Source organism: Rhinoderma darwinii (genome assembly GCF_050947455.1).
Source record: "Rhinoderma darwinii isolate aRhiDar2 chromosome 11 unlocalized genomic scaffold, aRhiDar2.hap1 SUPER_11_unloc_12, whole genome shotgun sequence".
NCBI lineage: Eukaryota > Metazoa > Chordata > Amphibia > Anura > Rhinodermatidae > Rhinoderma > Rhinoderma darwinii.
This window is the reverse complement of record NW_027461843.1, coordinates 12,066-29,960: the sequence shown is the minus strand read 5'-3', so window position 1 is coordinate 29,960 and position 17,895 is coordinate 12,066. Positions and strand designations below refer to the sequence as shown.

General features: G+C 46.4%; 1 pseudogene; it reads right to left on the bottom strand.

The window, feature by feature from the left end:
- Positions 1 to 6,458: 6,458 nt before the first annotated feature.
- LOC142697993 (U2 spliceosomal RNA) lies at positions 6,459 to 6,560 on the bottom strand (annotated as a pseudogene).
- Positions 6,561 to 17,895: the final 11,335 nt, after the last annotated feature.

Genomic DNA, 17,895 nt, shown 5'->3' with positions numbered 1-17,895 from the left:
GGCGCCAGGCTTCCTGGATTGCTCCATCCGTGGTATTCCCAGGAAATAGTCCATAAAGTACCGAGCGGTACGACAGTCTGTTCCAGAAGAGGCTGGACGCAGCCTGCAGGGCTTAAGGGGAAGCCTCCATGACCTCCCTGGTAGGGAAAGGGTTAATAGGTAAGGGAGAGTTGGAGGGAGAGTGAGGAGGAGGGATAAGGAGGAGTCAGGGGGCCGTTGCTGGGCTTCCCGCTGTTTTTCGGGATTGAGCCGGAAGCAGCGGGAGAAGTAACACAGGGAGAGACAAGCTCCCACCCTCCCGCCCTTGATTTGTTACCCCTGTGGGTCTTTATGTACGTCTGTCTATGAGTGTTGTGTTTGATTTGTGTGCTTATTTAACATGTTTTTCTTTTTTCCGGAGTAGGTTCTGTTGTCATGGCAGCTGGCGGGGGGAGTCCTTGAGGCCAGTCAGTACAAAATGGTGGGGGGGTCGCATCGGGGGTATGCGTCCCCCAAAAAAGGTACATGGTTGAAGACTTCATCGGGTGTTATCCCTTTGAAGTGGTCTTCTGGTGGAAGGTATATCACTTGAAGGCTTCATCGGGTGTTATCCCTTTGAAGTGGTCTTCTAGTGGTCGGTATATCACTTGAAGGCTTCATCGGGTGTTATCCCTTTGAAGTGGACTTCTAGTGGTCGGTATATCACTTGAGGGCTTCATCGGGTGTTATCCCTTTGAAGTGGACTTCTAGTGGTTGGAGCCATCTGCAGAGGTGAACGGTGCTTCCGAGCTGGTTTACGGCTGGAGGTAATTACTGGTTTGCAGATGGCTAACTCGGTGTGTTCTTAAAAAAGGAATATCTGAAAGGGCTTCAAGGACTTCCTCTGCTCGGGTTAATGTTAACGTTAAAATTGTTATTTACGATTCTGACCCATGTTGGGTCATGTGAATTATTAGGAGGAATTCTCTGGTGGATTCCTAACTAGTTATCCGAATGTTTCGGATTTAAATTGTTTTTATAAAACTGTGAAATTAATAAACGGCTGCTGTGGCCATTTCACATCCAACCTCGGTGTCACGTGTCTTTCCTAAAGGTGGGGGTGGAGGGATAGGATGGGTAAGGGAAGGTTCATTAACACACGACTCTACTTAGGCAGGTCATGGGGACTGAGTCCTTGAGTTCATGTTCCAAGGCTTTCAACAGACCCTGTGCAAAGGGGCACTGCCAGAAAGTGTGCAAAGATGTTTCCTCCGTGAAGGGGCACCTGGGGCAGTACCGGGTCTTGCACAGGTTGCGGGCATGCATGAATGACCTAAGAGGCAGTCCTCCCTGGATGTCCACCCATGAAATGTCCTTGTGCCCGTTGGTCAACCTGCCAGATGACACGTTAGTCCGAACAGTCTCCAACGTGTAGGCATGAAGCCCTGGAACAGACTCCAGTGAGTCCTTTGCTCTGATTTGCTTGTGGATCGTCTTAGGTTTCCACAAGTCGGGCTTAAGACCCTCCAGCTGATGCTCCCTCACAAACCGGACAACATCTCTGTAGAACCAGGGAGCGTGCCAGTTGTAAGGGAAGGAGCTGTCCCACTTGTCCCAGCCAAAACCTCGCCAGAGGGGAAGGAGGAAGTAGCGGGACATGGCCTTGCCCGCAGAGCCGTTTGCTGTCCTCAGAGTCCTACGAACACAGTCACATACAAAAGCGATCCGCAGCAGAGTGGGAATGTCGGGTATACCCTTCCCACCTTTGCAGGGCTCCTTGTACACAACAGTCCGCTTTAGTGTATGTTCACACGGCCTATTTACGGACGTAAATGGGGCGTTTTTGCCCCGAATTACGCCCGAAAATAGCGCCTCAATAGCGCTGACAAACATCTGCCCATTGAAAGCAATGGGCAGACGTTTGTCTGTTCACACGAGGCGTATATTTATGCGCCGCTGTCAAATGACGGCGCGTAAATAGACGCCCGCGTCAAAGAAGTGACCTGTCACTTCTTTGGCCGTAATTGGAGCCGTTATTCATTGACTCCAATGAATAGCAGCGCTAATTACGTCCGTAATGGACGCGGCGTTCAAGCGCCTGCACATTCCGGTACGGCTGAAATTACGGGGATGTTTTCAGGCTGAAACATCCCCGTAATTTCAGCCGTAACGGACGCCCTCGTGTGAACATACCCTTACTCTGTCCATTTTCGAGCCCCAGATGAAGCGAAACACAGTCCTGGTAATGGCCCTCGAGACCGTGGCAAGAGGGGGCCATGCCTGTGCAGTGTATTGTAGCACAGGCAAGACTTCGTTACGCAGGACCATTGCTTTGCCCTCAATAGTGAGTTGTCTGAGGCTCCACAGTCCGATCCTTTGGTTGACTTTGGCCAAGCGTTCTTCCCACGACTTTAGGGCTGCACCTTCCTTACCGAACCAGACTCCCAGAATTTTGATGAAGTCCGGCTTGATAGTAAACGGGAAGGAGGCAGGAGAAGGCAGGTACCATTTTCCGAAGAGCATGGCTTCCGACTTCCCGCAGTTGACTTTTGCTCCTGAAGCGCGTCCGAACTCCTCGCAGGTCTGGACGAGTGCAGTCACCGAACTCTGGTCAGAGCAGAAGACGGTCACGTCGTCCATGTACAGCGAGCATTTGACCTCGAAGTGTCCTGGACCTGGTGCGGTGATCCCTCTGATCTCTCCATTCTGCCGGATAGCCTCTGCGAAGAGCTCTATAACACAAACAAAAAGGAGTGGTGAAAGAGGACAGCCTTGTCTAACCCCCGACGATACAGGAAAGGGGTCAGTCTTCCAGCCGTTCACCAGCACCGAGCTGTAAATGTCGCAATACATCAGGTTAACATACAAACAGAACAACCTGCCGAGCCGCAGCCTACGCAGAGCCTTACTCATGAATTCGTGAGAGACCCGGTCAAAAGCCTTCTCCTGATCCAGACTGACCAGGGCCGCGTGTGTACGGTGGCTTTGCATGTAATACACCGTGTCCCTCACCAGGGCAAGACTGTCGGCCACCCTACGGCCAGGAATGCCGCAGGTTTGGTCCGATCCGATGATCTGTCCGATGACAACCTTCAGTCTGTTGGCCAATACTGTGGCGAGGATCTTGTAGTCCACGTTCAGGAGAGAGATGGGACGCCAGTTTTTCAGGTCACATCTCTCCCCCTTCCGCTTATACAAGATCGTGATCATGCCTTCTCTCAAGGACGGTGGCATTCTACCCTCCACCACCATCTCCTCATAGAGCTCCAGCAGGTCCGGACAGATCAAGTCCCCCAGCGCTACATAGAGCTCTGCTGGGAGACCATCACTGCCCGGGGTCCTGCCGGGTCTGAAGGATTTAGCGGCAGAGAGCAGTTCCTCCACCGTCAGGGGTACATCCATAGCCTCCGTACCTGCAGGATCAAGATGATTAGTGATACCTGACAGGAATTTATCGGCGGCTTCGGGGTCAGTGGTTTTCCGGGAGTAGAGGCTTCGGTAGTAGTCTGTGACGACTCCCATCACCTCCTTCTTCCCAGAATGCATGTTTCCGGTCTCATCTCGGAGTTCCTTCAGGGGCGTGTGGCCGGCATGGAGTTTCCTGAAAAAGAACGAGTTACATTTCTCACCCTTCTCCAGGTTCTCCACCTTGGAACGAAAGACAATTCGCTTGGATTCCTCCTCAAAGGGCCTTTTCAGGCCCTTTTTGGCTTCCTCCAGCTCCTTCCTGACGTCCCAGCCACATTGAAGGAGGTCTTGCAGGGATCGCAGCTGAAGCTGCATCTCTCTGAAGTCTCTCTTCCTCTCACACGCCTGTTGACGACTTTTTGCCTGAAAGAAACAACGAAATTCAACTTTAACATATTCCCACCAGTCACAGGTTTTGTCAAAGAAAACTTTATCATTCCTCCAAACAATATAGGCGTCTCTAAGTTCCGCCAGTACCTCCTCTCTTTCCAGCAGGGCACAATTCAGCTTCCAGGAGCCAGGGCCGGGAGGAAAACCGTGGCCGATGGCACCCTGGAAGAAAATGGCCCTGTGGTCAGAGAAGAAGCAGGGGACCATGGAGTGCCCATGCTGCTTGACTGCCCGGGAGGTGAACACAAAGTCAATCCGAGAACGAAGTGAGCCACCGGGACGGCTCCATGAATAGTTCACAGAGCCGTTCCCCATGGAGCCCACAACGTCCTGCAAGGATGCTTCGGTCACCATCTCGATAAGCAGTTTAGAACTGACATCCAGCTTGATTGAAGTGCCGGAACTCCGTCCGTCCTCTTCGATGGGGCAGTTGAAGTCCCCGGCCATCACCACTGCCCTAGTGGTGGCGAGCTGGGTCCGCAGGGTCTGGAATAGTTCCAGGCGCTCAGCCTTCATAGGGGGAGCGTACACGTTGATGAGCCTAATCGGCTCTCCTGCCCAGGAACCATCTACGACCAACAAGCGGCCGCAGACGAGCTCCTGGACAGAGTCAACAGTAAATAGGCCTCCCCTAATCAGGATGGCAACCCCTGCAGACTTACAGTTGCCCCCACCAGACCAGTAGGACGGGCCATGGGTCCACTGCCTGGCCAGATGATGATATGACCTGGAAGAGGGGAGAGTACATTCCTGCAGCATAAATACATCACTCGACTGCTTGGAAAGAAAAGTTAGCACCATCTGACATCTAGTCCTATCTCTAACACTCCTCACATTGAGGCTAAAGATGTTAAGTTTAGCAGCCATGGGGGAGAATAAAGAAGGTTAGTGCAAACGATACACCTTAGTTACCAATCCGGTCGGGCGGATCCTCCTCTCTGGAGCCTGGTGGGTCCGGAAGATCCAGCAGGCTCTCTGCAAAGTATTGTTCCAGGATTGAAGCCACCTGGATGTCTGTTGTGAAGTCGATGACCTCAGGTTCAGACACAAGTTCCTCCACCATCTGCTCCATTTCCTCCTGCTGTACAAGGGAATCTTCGCAGATTTCCACGACTTTTCTCTTTGAGGAATCAGCAGCTGGGCTGTCCCTCACCTTTCTCTTCCTCTGGATGGCACCTGAGGAGACAAGAGGGGGGAAATCCTCCAGGGAGAGGACTCCAGCAGCTGGAGGGGAAGATGTTAGTGCTGCTGGAGCTGGGGAGAAGGGAGGCTGGGTTGGGAGACGTGCAGGTGACAGGACCACTGAGATGGGTGGGTAGGAGAAGGTGAGAGCCTCAGTGGGGGTGACAGCTGTTGGGGACTGGGACGGGGGTGGGGAGGGCCGGGCGAGGGAGCTCTGGCTGGGGCGGGGTTCCCTCTCGCTGGAGCTTTCGCCGCTACAGTTGCCCAGGATCGATCCCTCTTCGGGCTGTCCTTGTAAGAGTGGGCTGCTTGTCCGCAGAGGTTGCACATTGTCCGTTTCGGGCAGTCTTTGGTCTCGTGTCCTGTTACCCGGCATTTCTTGCAGGCGTCCTCCTTGCAGTCCTTCATCGAATGACCCTTCTTGCTGCATCTCCTGCAGATCTGCGGCATGTCCGGGTAGTAGATGAGGCCGTAGGAGTTGCCCAGCGAGAATGACTGGGGCAGGTGCTGGAGGCCGTCTTCCGTGCTTGAATCCTTGTTGAGTCGGACGATTACCGACCACTTGCCGGTCCAGAAGCCGAGTCCGTTCAGGATGTGGGTGGGTTCCCTCACCACTGTGCAGAACCGCTTCAGGAGTGTGGTGATGTCTTTGCCGGGGGTGTGTGGGTTCCGCATTGAGACCGTCACCCGCCTTTCCTCTCTTTGGACAGGGCAGTTGCCCACAAAGCGAGAGAAAGGGGATTCAGGCCTCGCCGCTTTCACCATCTCCCAGTACCTTCTGCAGATGTTGATCGATGCGAAGGTCACGAAGAACATCCCGGTCATGAAGGCCTGGATGCTGATGGTCTCCGGCTTAGCGAAGCCCTGGTCCAGGAGCATCTACTGGCACAACACTTCTTCCGTCATGTCCGGCACTCTCCCGTCCACCTCCTTCAGCTTCAGGGCCACCGTCTGCTTCATCCAGGGCTCCAGGGTTGGAGCAGCCTGGTTCGGCTTCCTGGTGGCCTGTTGGCTTGAGGAGGCTTCAGGAGGAGATGTCCTGGCCTGGGTCTGCTCACGTGGTCCATCAGCCTTCTCCTTCCGGGTGGCAGGGTTGCTGGTTGAGGCCATGGCTTCTTCCAGCTGTTCCTGTCGCTTGGGGAGGATCTTCGATAGCTCTTTCCTGAAGGGGGCGGAGCTATGCAAATCTTCTCCTTGCTGGCCGAGGTTCTTCCACAAAATTTCTTCCGCAGCGGTTCCTCGTCGAGCTTCTTCTTCTGCGGCCGAGCTTCTTCGAAGATCCCCTTCAGCAGCGGCTCTTCTCCGAAGGTCTCTGTCGCAGTTCTCCTTCTTCTTCCCGGCAGCGATCTCCCGGAGATTCTTCCCCGATGGCGGCTTCTCCCTTCTGCATCGTCGTCTTCGCTGGTTCTTCTCCGCAGTTCGTCGCCGGCTTCGTCTGGAACGCTCTTGGATCGCTAAGCTAGTGTTAATAGCCCCCAGTGGTTCTCCGAGCTATCTATCCTTACAAGGACTGATAAGAACAGATACTACACTTGATCTTAGCCAAGAGGCCGAGAAGCGACAGGTGACAACTAGCTGTTTACTTGCCCTTTACGTCTCTGGGCCAGACCGCCAAGATGTATTTTTCCAGCCCCGACTCGTCTGCACGCAAACTTTTCATCCTGCTGCTACCTCCAATGCCACTCTTTGTGCCCCCCCATACTGGGAATATGATACCCTGTAATATGAGGGAACAGGGATATAATGCCTGTAAGATGAGGAAACAGGGACATGTCCCTGTTCCTTCATATTACCGGCTTTATGTCCCTGTTCCCTCATATTACAGGTATTATGTCCCTGTTCCATCATATTACCGGCATTATGTCCCTGTTCCTTCATATTACAGGAATTATGTCCCCGTTCCTTCATATTACCGGCATTATGTCCCTGTTCCATCATATTACCGGCATTATGTCCCTGTTCCTTCCTATTACAGGCATTATGTCCCTGTTCCTTCATATTACCGGCATAATGCGCCTGTTCCCTCATATTACAGGCATTATGTCCCTGATCCTTCATATAACAGGCTTCATGTCCCTGTTCCTTCATCTTACTGACATTATCTCCTTGTACTTTCATATTACCGGCATTATGTCCCTGTTCCCTCATTTTACCGGCATTATGTCCCTGTTCCTTCATATTACCGGCATTATGTCCTTGTTCCCTCATCTTAACGGCATTTTGTCCCTGTCCCTTCATTTTACCGGCATTATGTCCATGTTCCTTCATATTACCGGCATTATGTCCCTGTTCCTTCATATTTCCGGCATTATGTCCCTGTTCCTTCATATTACCGGCATTATGTCCCTGTTTCTTCATATTACCGGCATTATGTCCCTTTTCCCTCATCTTACAGGCATTATGTCTCTATTAATTCATATTACCGGCATCACGTCCCTGTTCCTTCATATTACAGGTATTATGTCCCTGTTCCATCATTTTACAGGCATTATGTCCCTGTTCCTACATATTACAGGCAATATGTCCCTGTTCCTTTAAATTACAGGCTTCATGTCCCTGTTCCTTCATATTACAGGCATTATGTCCCTGTTCCCTCATCTTTGAGGCATTATGTCCCTGTTCCTTCATATTACAGGCATTATGTCCCTGTTCCTTCATAATACCGGCATAATGTCCGTGTCCCTTCATATTACTGGTATTATGTCCCGTGTAGGAGGGCACAGGGACATAATGCCGGTAATATGTCCCTGTTCCCTCATCTTTGAGGCATTATGTCCCTGTTTCTTCATATTACCTGCATTATGTCCTTATTGCTTCATATTACCGGCATTATGTCCCTGTTCCCTCATCTTACCAGCATTATGTGCCTGTTCCTTCATATTACCGACATTATGTCCCTGTTCCTTCATATTACCGGCATTATGTCCCTGTTCCTTCATATTACCGGCATTATGTCCCTGTTTCTTCATATTACAGGCATTATGTCCCTGTTCCTGCATATTACAGGCATTATGTCCTATTCCTTCATATTACCGGCATTATGTCCCTGTTCCTTCATATTACCGGCATTATGTCCCTGTTCCCCCATATGACCGGCATTATGTCCCTGTTCCTTCATATTACCGGCACAATTTCCCTGTTCCTTTATATTACAGGCATTATGTCCCTGTTTCTTCATATTACCTGCATTATGTCCCTGTTCCCTCTTCTTACCAGCATTATGTCCCTGCTCCTTCATATTATAGGCATTATGTCCCTGCTCCCTCATATTACCGGCATTATATCCCTGTTCCTTCATATTACCGGCATTATGTCCCTGTTCCTTCATATTACAGGCATTTTTCCCTGTTCCCTCATCTGAACCGGCATTATGTCCCTATTCCTTCATATTACCGGCATTATGTCCCTGTTCCCTCTTCTGAACCGGCATGATGTGCCTGTTCCTTCATCTTACCGGCATTATGTCCCTGTTCCTTCATATTATCGGCATTACGTCCCTGTTCCTTTATATTATCGGCATTACGTCCCTGTTTCTTCATATTACCGCCATTACGTCCCTGTTCCTGCATATTACCGGCATTATGTCCCTGTTCCTTCATATTACCGGCATTACGTCCTGGCTCCTTCATATTATCGACATTATGTCCCTGTTCCCTCATCTTAACGGCATTATGTCCCTGTTCCTTCATATTATCGGCATTACCTCCCTGTTCCTTCATATTACAGGGATTATTTCCTTGTTCCTTCAAATTACAGGCATTATGTCCCTGTTCCATCATAGTACCGGCATTATGTCCCTTTTCCTTCATATTACCGGCATTATGTCCCTGTTCCTTCATATTACCGGCATTGTTTCCTTGTTCCTTCATCTTACAGGCATTATGTCCCTGTTCCCTCATCTTACCGGCATTATCTCGCTGTTCCCTCATCATACCGGCATTATGTCCCTGTTCCCTCCTCTTACCGGCATTATGTCCCTGTTCCTTCATATTACCGGCATTATCTTCCAGTTCCTTCATATTACGAGCATTATGTCCCTGTTCCTTCATATTTCCAGCATTATGTCCCTGTTCCTTCATATTACCGGCATTATGTCCCTGCTCCTTCATATTACCGGCATTATGTCCCTGCTCCTTCATATTACCGGCTTTATGTCCTTATTCCTTCATATTACCGGCATTATGTCTCTGTTCCTTCATATTACCGGCATTATGTCCCTGTTCCCTCATCTTACCGGCATTATGTCCCTGTTTCTTCATATTACCGGCATTATTTTCCTGTTCCTTCATATTACCGGCATTATGTCCCTGTTCCTGCATATTACAGGCATTATGTCCCTATTCCTTCATCTTACCGGCATTATGTCCCTGTTTCTTCATATTACCGGCATTATTTCCCTGTTCCTTCATATTACCGGCATTATGTCCCTGTTCACTCATCTTACCAGCATTATGTCCCTGTTCCTTCCTATTACCGGCATTATGTCCCTGTTCACTCATCTTACCGGCATTATGTCCCTGTTCCTTCATATTACCGGCATTATGTCCCTGTTCCTTCATATTTCCGGCATTTTGTCCCTGTTCCTTCATATTACCGGCATTATGTCCCTGTTCCTTCATATTTCCGGCATTATGTCCCTGTTCCTTCATATTACCGGCATTATGTCCCTGTTCCTTCATATTGCAGGCATTATGTCCCTGTTCCTTCATATTACCGGCATTATGTCCCTGTTCACTCATCTTACCAGCATTATGTGCCTGTTCCTTCATATTACAGGCATTATGTCCCTGATCCTTCATATTACAGGCATTATGTCCCTGTTCCTTTATATTACCGGCATTATGTCCCTGTTCCTTCATATTACCGGCATTATGTCCCTGTTCCTTCATATTACCGGCACAATTTCCCTGTTCCTTCATATTACCGACATTATGTCCCTGTTTCTTCATATTACCGGCATTATGTGCCTCTTCCTTCATATTACCGGCATTATGTCCCTGTTCCCTTATATTACATAAATTATGTCCCTGTTCCTTCATATTACCGGCATTATGTCCCTGTTCCTTCATATTACCGGCATTATGTCCCTGTTTCTTCATATTACCGGCATTATGTCCCTGTTCCCTCATATTACAGCCATTTTGTCCCTGATCCTTCATATTACAGGCATTATCTTCCAGTTCCTTCATATTACGAGCATTATGTCCCTGTTCCTTCATATTTCCAGCATTATGTCCCTGTTCCTTCATATTACCGGCATTATGTCCCTGCTCCTTCATATTACCGGCATTATGTCCCTGCTCCTTCATATTACCGGCTTTATGTCCTTATTCCTTCATATTACCGCCATTATGTCTCTGTTCCTTCATATTACCGGCATTATGTCCCTGTTCCATCATCTTACCGGCATTATGTCCCTGTTTCTTCATATTACAGGCATTATGTCCCTATTCCTTCATCTTACCGGCATTATGTCCCTGTTTCTTCATATTACCGGCATTATTTCCCTGTTCCTTCATATTACCGGCATTATGTCCCTGTTCCTGCATATTACAGGCATTATGTCCATATTCCTTCATCTTACCGGCATTATGTCCCTGTTTCTTCATATTACCGGCATTATTTCCCTGTTCCTTCATATTACCGGCATTATGTCCCTGTTCCTGCATATTACAGGCATTATGTCCCTATTCCTTCATCTTACCGGCATTATGTCCCTGTTTCTTCATATTACCGGCATTATTTCCCTGTTCCTTCATATTACCGGCATTATGTCCCTGTTCCCTCATATTACCGGCATTATGTCCCTGTTCCTTCATATTACCGGCATTATGTCCCTGTTCCCTCATATTACCGGCATTATGTCCCTGTTCCTTCATATTACCGGCATTATGTCCCTGTTCACTCATCTTACCAGTATTATGTCCTTGTACCTTCATTTTACCTGCATTATGTCCTTGTTCCTTCATATTACCGGCATTTTGTCCCTATTCACTCATCTTACCGGCATTATGTCCCTGTTCACTCATCTTACCAGCATTATGTCCCTGTTCCTTCCTATTACCGGCATTATGTCCCTGTTCACTCATCTTACCGGCATTATGTCCCTGTTCATTCATATTACCGGCATTATGTCCCTGTTCCTTCATATTTCCGGCATTTTGTCCCTGTTCCTTCATATTACCGGCATTATGTCCCTGTTCCTTCATATTTCCGGCATTATGTCCCTGTTCCTTCATATTACCGGCATTATGTCCCTGTTCCTTCATATTGCAGGCATTATGTCCCTGTTTCTTCATATTACCGGCACAATTTCCCTGTTCCTTCATATTACCGACATTATGTCCCTGTTTCTTCATATTACAGGCATTATGTGCCTCTTCCTTCATATTACCGGCATTATGTCCCTGTTCCCTTATATTACATGCATTATGTCCCTGTTCCTTGATATTACCGGCATTATGTCCCTGTTCCTTCATATTACAGGCATTATGTCCCTGTTCCTTCATATTACCGCCATTATTTCCCTGTTCCTTCATATTACCGGCACTATGTCCCTGTTCCTTCATATTACCGGCATTATGTCCCTGTTCCTTCATATTACATTCATTATTTCCCTGTTCCTTCATATTACCGGCATTATGTCCCTGTTCCTTCATATTACCGGCATTATGTCCCTGTTCCTTCATATTTCCGGCATTATGTCCCTGTTCCTTCATATTACCGGCATTATGTCCCTGTTTCTTCATATTACCGGCATTATGTCCCTGTTCCCTCATCTTACCAGTATTATGTCCTTGTACCTTCATTTTACCTGCATTATGTCCTTGTTCCTTCATATTACCGGCATTTTGTCCCTATTCACTCATCTTACCGGCATTAAGTCCCTGTTCACTCATCTTACCAGCATTATGTCCCTGTTCCTTCCTATTACCGGCTTTATGTCCCTGTTCCTTCATATTACTGGCATTATGTCCCTGTTCCTTCATATTTCCGGCATTATGTCCCTGTTCCTTCATATTACAGGCATTATTTCCCTGTTCCTTCATATTACCGGCATTATGTCCCTGTTCCTTCATATTACCGGCATTATGTCCCTGTTCCTTCATATTTCCGGCATTATGTCCCTGTTCCTTCATATTACCGGCATTATGTCCCTGTTTCTTCATATTACCGGCATTATGTCCCTGTTCCCTCATCTTACCGGCATTTTGTCCCTGTTCACTCATCTTACCAGTATTATGTCCTTGTACCTTCATTTTACCTGCATTATGTCCTTGTTCCTTCATATTACCGGCATTATGTCCCTGTTCACTCATCTTACCAGCATTATGTCCCTGTTCCTTACTATTACCGGCTTTATGTCCCTGTTCCTTCATATTACTGGCTTTATGTCCCTGTTCCTTCATATTATCGGCATTATGTCCCTGTTCCCTCATCTTAACGGCATTATGTCCCTGTTCCTTCATATTACAGGGATTATTTCCCTGTTCCTTCATATTACCTGCACAATTTCCCTGTTCCTTCATATTACCGGCATTATGTCCCTGTTTCTTCATATTACAGGCATTATGTCCCTATTCCTTCATATTACACGCATTATTTCCCTGTTACTTCATATTACCGGCATTATGTCCCTGTTCCTTCATATTACCAGCATTTTGTCCCTGATCCTTCATATTACAGGCTTCATGTCCTTGTTCCTTCATATTACCGGCATTATGTCCCTGTTTCTTCATATTACCGGCATTATGTCCCTGTTCCTTCATATTACCGGCATTGATTCCCTGTTCCTGCATATTACCGGCATTATGTCCCTTTTCATATGATCTGAATTATGTCCTTGTTCCTTCATCTTACAGGCATTATGTTCCTGTTCCCTCATCTTACCGGCATTATGTTCCTGTTCCCTCCTCTTACCGGCATTATGTCCTATTCCTTCATATTACCGGCATTATGTCCCTGTTCCTTCATATTATCGGCAGTACGTCTCTGTTCCTTCATATTACCGGCATTACGTCCCTGTTCCTCCATATAATCGGCATTTTGTCCTTGTTCCTTCAAAGTACCGGCATTATGTTCTTGTTCTTTCATATTACCGGCATTATGTCCCTGTTCCTTCATATTACCGCATTATGTTCCTGTTCCTTCATATTACAGGCATTATGTCCCTGTTCCTTCATATTACATGCATTATTTCCCTGTTCCTTCATATTACCGGAATTATGTCCCTGTTCCTTCATATTACAGGCATTATGTCCCTGTTCCTTCATATTACAGGCATTATGTCCCTGATCCTTCATATTACAGGCATTATGTCCGTGTTCCTTCATATTACCGGCATTATGTCCCTGTTCCTTCATATTTCCGGCATTATGTCCCTGTTCCTTCATATTACCGGCATTATGTCCCTGTTTCTTCATATTACCGGCATTATGTCCCTGTTCCCTCATCTTACCGGCATTTTGTCCCTGTTCACTCATCTTACCAGTATTATGTCCTTGTACCTTCATTTTACCTGCATTATGCCCTTGTTCCTTCATATTACCGGCATTTTGTCCCTATTCACTCATCTTACCGGCATTACGTCCCTGTTCACTCATCTTACCAGCATTATGTCCCTGTTCCTTCCTATTACCGGCTTTATGTCCCTGTTCCTTCATATTACTGGCATTATGTCCCTATTCCTTCATATTTCCGGCATTATGTCCCTGTTCCTTCATATTACCGGCATTATGTCCCTGTTCCTTCATATTTCCGGCATTATGTCCCTGTTCCTTCATATTACCGGCATTATGTCCCTGTTCCTTCATATTGCAGGCATTATGTCCCTGTTCCTTCATATTACCGGCATTATTTCCCTGTTCCTTCATATTACCAGCATTATGTCCCTGTTCCTTCATATTACCACCATTATATCCCTGTTCCTTCATATTACCAGAATTATGTCCCTGTTCCTTCTTATTACCGGCATTATGTCCCTGTTCCTTCATATTACATGCATTATGTCCCTGTTCCCTCATCTTACCAGCATTATGTGCCTCTTCCTTCATATTACAGGCATTATTGTCCTTTTCCTTCATATTTCCGGCATTATGTCCCTGTTCCTTCATATTACCGGCATTATGTCCCTGTTCCTTCATATTACCGGCATTATGTCCTTATTCCTTCATATTACCGGCATTATGTCCCTGTTCCTTCATATTACAGGCATTATGTCTCTGTTCCTTCAACATACCGGCTTTATGTCCCTGTTCCCTCATCTAAACCGCCATTATGTCCCTATTCCTTCATATTACCGGCATTATGTCCCTGTTCCCTCATCTGAACTGGCATTATGTGCCTGTTCCTTCATCTTACCGGCATTATGTCCCTGTTCCTTCATATTACAGGCATTATGTCCCTTTTCCATCATAGTACCGGCATTATGTCCCTGTTCCTTCATATTACCGGCATTTTCTCCCTGTTCCTTCATATTACCGGCATTATCTTCCAGTTCCTTCATATTTCCAGCATTATGTCCCTGTTCCTTCATATTACAGGCATTATGTTCCTGCTCCTTCATATTACCGGCATTATGTCCTTATTCCTTCATATTACCGGCATTATGTCTCTGTTCCTTCATATTACCGGCATTATGTCCCTGTTCCCTCATCTTACCAGCATTATGTGCCTGTTCCTTCATATTACCGGCATTATGTCCCTGTTTCTTCATATTATAGGCATTATGTCCCTATTCCTTCATATTATAGGCATTATTTCCCTGTTCCTTCATATTACCGGCATTATGTCCCTGTTCCTGCATATTACAGGCATTATGTCCCTGTTCCTTCATATTACCGGCATTATGTCCCTGTTCCCCCATATGACCGGCATTATGTCCCTGTTCCTTCATATTACCGGCACAATTTCCCTGTTCCTTCATATTACCGGCATTATGTCCCTGCTCCTTCATATTACCGGCATTATGTCCCTGTTCCCCCATATGACCGGCATTATGTCCCTGTTCCTTCATATTACCGGCACAATTTCCCTGTTCCTTCATATTACCGGCATTATGTCCCTGTTCCCTCATCTTACCGGCATTATGTCCCTGATCCTTCATATTACCGGCATTATGTCCCTGTTCCCTCATATTACCAGCATTATGTCCCTGTTCCTTTATATTACAGGCATTATGTCCCTGTTCCTTCATATTACCGGCATAATGTCCCTGTTCCTTCATATTACAGGCATTATATCCCTGTTCCTTCATATTGCCGGCATTATGTCCCTGTTTCTTCATATTACCGGCATTACGTCCCTGTTTCCTCATATTACAGGCATTATGTCCCTGTTCCTTCATATTACCGGCATTATGTCCCTGTTTCTTCATATTATCGGCATTATGTCCCTGTTTCTTCATATTACAGGCATTATGTCCTTGATCCTTCATATTACAGGCATCATGTCCCTTTAACTTCATATTACAGGCATTATATCCCTGTTCCTTCATATTATCGGCATTATGTCCCTGTTCCTTCATATTACAGGCATTATTTCCCTGTTCCTTCATATTACCGGCATTATGTCCCTGTTCCTTCATATTACCGGCATTATGTCCCTGCTCCTTCATATTACCGGCATTATGTCCTTATTCCTTCATATTACCGGCATTATGTCCCTGTTCCCTCATATTACCGGCATTATGTCCCTGTTCCCTCATCTTACCAGCATTATGTGCCTGTTCCTTCATATTACCGGCATTATGTCCCTGTTTCTTCATATTACAGGCATTATGTCCCTATTCCTTCATATTACAGGCATTATTTCCCTGTTCCTTCATATTACCGGCATTATGTCCCTGTTCCTGCATATTACAGGCATTATGTCCTATTCCTTCATATTACCGGCATTATGTCCCTGTTCCTTCATATTACATGCATTATGTCCCTGTTCCTTCATATTACCGGAATTATGTCCCTGTTCCTGCATATTACCGGCATTATGTCCTATTCCTTCATATTACCGGCATTATGTCCCTGTTCCTTCATATTACCGGCACTATTTCCCTGTTCCTTTATATTACAGGCATTATGTCCCGGTTTCTTCATATTACCGGCATTATGTCCCTGTTCCCTCTTCTTACCAGCATTATGTCCCTGCTCCTTCATATTACAGGCATTATGTCCCTGCTCCCTCATATTACCGGCATTATGTCCCTGTTCCTTCTTATTACAGGCATTATGTCCCTGATCCTTCATATTACCGGCATTATGTCCCTGTTCCTTCATATTACCGGCATTATGTCCCTGTTTTTTCATATTACAGGCATTATGTCCCTGTTCCTTCATATTACCGGCATTATGTCCCTGTTCCTTCATATTTCCGGCATTATGTCCTTATTCCTTCATATTACCGGCATTATGTCCCTGTTCCTTCTTATTACAGGCATTATGTCCCTGTTCCTTCATATTACCGGCATTATGTCCCTGTTCCTTCATATTACCGGCATTATGTCCTTAATCCTTCATCTAAACCGCCATTATGTCCCTATTCCTTCATATTACAGGCATTATGTCCCTGTTCCTTCATCCTACCGGCATTATGTCCCTGTACCTTCATATTATCGGTATTACCTCCCTGTTCCTTCATATTACAAGGATTATTTCCCTGTTCCTTCATATTACCGGTATTATGTCCCTGTTCCTTCATATTACAGGCATTATGTCCAATTCCTTCATATTACCGGCATTATGTCCCTTTTCCCTCATATTACCGGCATTATGTCCCTGTTCCTTCATATTACCAGCATTATGTCCATGTTCCTTCATATTACCGGTATTATGTCCTTATTCCTTCATATTACCGGCATTATGTCCCTGTTCCTTCATTTTACCGGCATTATGTCCCTGTTCCTTCATATTACCGGCATTATGTCCCTGTTCCTTCATATTACCGGCATTATGTCCCTGATCCTTCATATTACCGGCATTATGTCCCTGTTCCTTCATATTACCGGCATTATGTCCCTGTTCCTTCATCTTACCGGCATTATTTCCCTGTTCCTTCATATTACCGGCATTATGTCCCTGTTCCTTCATATTACAGGCATTATTTCCCTGTTCCTTCATATTACTGGCATTATGTCCCTGTTCCTTCATATTACCGGCATTATGTCCCTGTTCCTTTATATTACCGGCATTATGTCCCTGTTCCTTCATATTACAGGCATTATTTCCCTGTTCCTTCATATTACAGGCATTATGTCCCTGTTCCCACATCTTACCGGCATTATGTCCCTGTTCCTTCATATTACCGGCATTATGTCCCTGTTCCTTCATATTACAGGCATTTTTCCCTGTTCCTTCATATTACCAGCATTATGTCCCTGTTCCTTCATATTACCGGCATTATGTCTCTGCTCCTTCATATTACCGGCATTATGTCCCTGTTCCTTCATCTTACCGGCATTATTTCCCTGTTCCTTCATATTATCGGCAGTACGTCCCTGTTCCTTCATATTACCGGCATTACGTCCCTGTTCCTCCATATAATCGGCATTTTGTCCTTGTTCCTTCAAAGTACCGGCATTATGTTCTTGTTCTTTCACATTACCGGCATTATGTCCCTGTTCCTTCATATTACCGCATTATGTCTCTGTTCCTTCATATTACCGGCATTATGTCCCTGTTCCTTCATATTTCCGGCATTATGTCCCTCTTCCTTCATATTACAGGCATTATTTCCCCGTTCCTTCATATTACCGGAATTATGTCCCTGTTCCTTCATATTACCGGCATTATGTCCCTGTTCCTTCATATTACAGGCATTATGTCCCTGTTCCTTCATATTACCGGCATTATGTCCCTGTTCCTTCATATTACCGGCATTATGTCCCTGTTCCCTTATATCACA